The 5068-nt window shown below is 36.5% G+C and overlaps 1 long non-coding RNA gene across 2 annotated transcripts in view; it reads left to right on the top strand.

Moving 5' to 3' along the window:
* The window catches only part of LOC128108242 (uncharacterized), a 71346-nt gene extending 67202 nt beyond the window's left edge, over positions 1–4144 (top strand). For both annotated transcript variants that reach the window (XR_008217384.1, XR_008217387.1), the window contains exon 6: positions 765–4144. This is a non-coding gene — a long non-coding RNA (uncharacterized LOC128108242). The remainder of the gene's footprint in view (positions 1–764) is intronic.
* The last annotated feature ends 924 nt before the right edge of the window (positions 4145–5068 follow it).

The following is a 5068-nucleotide window of genomic DNA, read 5'->3' as shown; positions in this document are numbered from 1 at the left end:
GTAAGTAGCTTTTATGACTTCTACCAAACTGTCTGTCCTGTCTATTTGCCTAAAATCCCTACCATAAAAGCTTGGATATACTTCACAAAGCAGGGATAACACTAACCTAAACGTGGAAGTACACGCTTACTGCTAGGTCAAAGAGAGCTAGAACCAATCCACCTGCTCAATTAGCTTCTTCTCATAGACCCACTGCATCACTTTCAATGCCGAGCTCTAGCTCTCAGAAAATTGGGGTATTCTATGGACGGGCATCTTTGTAAGTACTACAAATACTATGCAGTCCAAAACATGTGGGTATTTATCACCATCACTTGGAGCTATTGGCAATTGTTAGCTGCTGGGCGAGGGAGGGATAGTTTTCTTTTAGGACTGGAGCCCCTGGCAAGTTGACCATGATCCAGTGGAAGACCTCACATCCAAAACTGTTTGAGCAGCACAAATTGGTCTTAAGGGGCTTTTTGAAAGACCGAAATGTTAGGGGGATAGAAAAGGGGTGGGTAGGTGTGGGAATAGTTATGGGGAGGAGGGATAAATATGATTTTAAAAAAAAGTCTCAAAGAGCTAGTAAAAAAACCCAAATATGCAAAGTAAGCCTCTGAAAAGCTGGTACTTCTAGGAACTTAACTACTGAAGGAGGTGTTTGTTTAGAGAAATGGTCATGCTTATTCTACAGTATGCGGGAGGGTATTTCCTTAATTGGAGTGCAATAATTATTCATGGCTTATGATTACCATCTCATAACACTTGTTTGTTTCTGTCAGGTGTTTTTAACCAGAAATGCGACCCATTAGCTCTGTCAAGAGGAACAGCTAGTCAACATGCCACCACATTCCAAAAACTTGCCTAGGAACTGGCCACAAGCTGAAGTCCCAAGATCATCTGGACATGAAGAATCACTTCTTCATATTTCCATAAATGCTAGTTTGGCTGTGCTTGTAATCCATGGTACTTGGGAGACTAAGGTGGGAGAATTACTTGAGTCAAAGAACTGAGTTGACCATCCTGAACAACATAGTATGACCCCATCTCAAATCAAAACCAACCAAACACCAGAAAAGAAATTCATAGACTTTTTAGTGAACTTGCTGAGGAAAAGGATTGTATTGCTAAATGTTAAGGGATAATGTTATTAATATTTTATATTGATGGTATTTTATTATTTAAGCCACAAAAATACTCATTCTGAATAATACACATTCTTGAGTGAACTTTTGGAGTGGGTGAGATACTTATATGTACACATGTGATGAGACAGTATTTGTGGCGTTTTAGGCTGATCTTGTTCATAGTATACTGACGGTGCATTGTATATCTTTTTCATTAAGTTGTATAAGATTGGTGGATTGGAATTTACAAGTAAGATGGTGGATTAAAAGCTCCATCTGAGTCAGTGGATAAAAATGTTATGATAAAAACATAATAGATCCAATTTATATACAAGAAAGACTAAAAAAATAAAAAGCCAAAGTCTGAATTTCTCTACAATGAAGGAGCCAGGTCCACCAGAAATCAGTTGTGGTACCTACTCCCACTGACTGACATAAGCTGCCAGCCATGTGTTCTCCTAGGTGACACCATGAAAGCCCAGGAGAAAAGGCCTGCGCTGTGTAAACACAACTGGATGGATAAAAATTCCATATATAGAACAAGTTGTGAGTAGTAGAAATGTGGTTTGAAAACCTCAAGATCACTACACATTAATAAAGGGATAATTCATCAAGAAGATTAGAATATTATTAACATTTATACACCAAATATCAGGTACAATCAGCAGGAAATTTCAAAACTCTCATCTTTAGACACATATTTCAAACTAAAAATCAACAAAGAAACAGTTTAAGTAAATAACACCATAGAGCAATTGCATTTAACAGATACTTACAAAGTATTCTATCCAACTAATAGGGAATGCACATTATTCTCAGCAGCACATAGGGCTCACTTTAAAACTATACACATTATAGGATACAAAGCAAAAATCGAATTACTTATATTTTATCAGACAATAGCAGAATAAAAGCAGCTACACAAGTACTTAGTACTGAGCAATACATTTTTGAATGAACAATGGATCACTGAGGAAATCGAGGAAAGTTTTTGAAATCCTAAAAACAAAGGAAAATTATGATATAACCTACTAAAACTTATGGGATTTAAAAAGACATTCATAAGAGGAAGGATTATAGCTCTAAGTGCTTACATTTGAAAAAAATCAATGAGATCACAAATAAATAACCTAATTATATACCTCAAGGTTCTAGAAAAACAAGAAGTCAAACTCAGATGATATGAATGTCAAGAAGTAGACACTAGGAATATACAGAGTCAATCAAACAGAAAGTTATTTGAAAAGCCAAAGATCAAAGATCTAAAGAAAAATAGATAATATCTAAATAAGAAAAATTAGAGGTGAAAAATAAGCTCTTACTGCAGACTCTAATAAAATCCAGAGGGATATTAGGGAATACTTTGAAACCTCATCCTAAAAAGCTAGAAAACTGGGGCTGGATATGTAGCTCAATGGAAAAGTGCTTGTCTGGCATGTTCAAAGTCCTAGATTTGATTCCTAGCACTGTCAAAACCAAAATGTTAGAAAACTTAAAAGAAATGGATATATTCTTTTTTTAAAAATTCTACAGAGATTTATTTTAAAACAATTTTTCAGTATGCATGCAACTTTACCATTTACTAAAGATGAAAGGAAATCTGCAAACTAATGAGATAGACATGCTTGTTTATTTTTATATAAGGAATTAAATCTTGAGGCAGGTGTGGCACACCCAGTACTTGGGAGGTAGAGGCAAGAGGATCAAGAGTTCAAGGCCAGCCTCAACTACAGAGCAAGTGTGAAGCTGGCCTGGGCTACAGGAGACATTGTCTCAACTTCTCCCACATGCCCCTAAAGGGTACTAAATCTGAGCTGACTGTTTGGTATCACACAATGTCCAATGTTTTTCAGAGTTGATCGATGTTTAAAATGCCTATCTGTCAATGCTAAGAATGCTGTTTTACAGATAGTACAAAATGGCAGAAACATGTTTATGGCCATTTCAGACACTGTTGGAAATTCTATCTTAACCTCAAGCCAAAAAATTCATTTAATGGTTTCTTTTTAAAATGAAACTCAAGCTACCAACTCAAACAGCAATTTTCAAAAGAAATGGACATATTCTTAACCCATGTGAGCTGCCAACATGAATTCAAGGAGATACAAATAACTATAAGAGATGCAAAATAAGCAATGATATTGAAGTTTTCCTACATAGAAAAGTCAAGGGCTGGATGGATTCACTATTGAATCCTAACAAATATTTAAGGAAGTCTAGCATCAGCACTTCTTAAATATTTTCATAAAAAAGAAATGGAGAGGACACCATTAAACTTATTCCGTGAAGCTGTTACTATCGTGATACCACATTTCCCTGGTGAACAGATATACAAATTCTCAAAATACTTATTTTGGTAATTACCAGGGTCATTGTCTTAGTCAGTGTTCTTTGGCTGTGAAGAGACACCATGACCGTAGCAACTCTTCTAAATGCAAGCACTTAACTGGGGCTTCCTTACAGTTTCAGAAGTTTAGTCCAGAATCATCATGGCAAGAAGCATGTGGCATGGCAGCATGCAGGCAGACATGGTGCTGAAGAGGAGCTGAGAGTTCTACATCTAGATCTGAAAGCAGCAGGAAGAGAGAGAGAGCCACTGAAAACCCAAAGCCCACCCCCCAGTGACAGGCTTCTTCCAACAAGGCCACACCTACTCCAACAAAGCCATATGTCCTAGTCTCCCTCAAGTAGTACCACTCCCTAATGACCAAGCATTCAAATGTATGAATGAGCCTGTGGGGGCCATTCTTATTCAAACCACTGCAGTCAAGGTGATGGAGAAAAGGACTTTTGTTGTTTTTGTCATTCTCTTCCTCCTCATTCTTCTCATTATTTTTACTTGGTTTTTATAATATAGAATAGAGGTCTACTTTTGCAACATGAAATTCTATAGACCCATTTTCCTGTAATGTGAATATAGTTAACATTGCTGTTATGCATTTTAAAGTGTTAAATATGATTTATACACATGTTAAATTTGTTACTGACCCTAAAATTGAAGTGATTGGAAAAAATGGATTAAAAATCAAACTCCATTGTTGTTTGTTGTATGACTTTTCCTGGAGGGGAGGTATAAGGACATGACTATTCATCCCACACAGGGCATCACTTACAAACTAAAAAACTGACTCCACCTAAGTTCAGCTTGGTGCACCAATGGATTTATTGGCGTTACTTATAGGAACATGGGTGATTGAGCAGCTGCATCATCAACAAAGTCCAATCCCAACATGAGTGACCACTGCATGGGTGATTTGGGCAGCTGATTCACTGAACAATCCACTCCAGCACGTATGACCACTCATAGATGCTGCATAACTGGAGCTTTGCCTTTAGTCATCCTTCCCCTTCCTATATTCTCTAGAACTTCCCAAGACCACATACAGGTGAGAGGTATGGAATAGTGGTTTAAAGTATGGTGACCTTCCTTTTAAGAGTTAATGTTAACAATTCAATTATGACTGTGATTAACATAGCTATTAACATGTTCTTTTGCTTATTTAATTACTATGACTGTGGAGTTGAGGTATTCTATAGGTCATCACAACAATCTGGGCTTCATGAATGTGATGGTCATGTTGCACTTGTAGAAAACAGCTATACCATAACACATGTATTATATGGAGAGATAATTGACAAACATTGTATATATTTAGTGTAGTGTTCAATTCTTTTCATACTACTAGGGATGGAACTCAGGGCCTTACCAATGCTAAGCAATTTGTCTGCCCTTGAACCACAGTCAGACCTTAATGCAATGTTTTGATACACATATACATTATAAAATAATGTAACCAAGTTATTTATCATCTGTATCACTTCACATAGTTTCCATTTTGGTGGGGAAAAAATAAGAAACTCACTTTAGATACAAAGGTGAAATAGATCAAAAGTGAACAAATGGAAAAATATATGCCATGTAAATAGTAGCTAAGTTGAAGTTTAAGAAAAGATATACT

Source organism: Peromyscus californicus, unplaced genomic scaffold (genome assembly GCF_007827085.1).
Source record: "Peromyscus californicus insignis strain IS unplaced genomic scaffold, ASM782708v3 Scaffold_10__1_contigs__length_136768540, whole genome shotgun sequence".
Classification (NCBI taxonomy): domain Eukaryota; kingdom Metazoa; phylum Chordata; class Mammalia; order Rodentia; family Cricetidae; genus Peromyscus; species Peromyscus californicus.
Note: the sequence above shows the minus strand (reverse complement) of the source record. Positions and strands in the feature narration are given on the sequence as shown.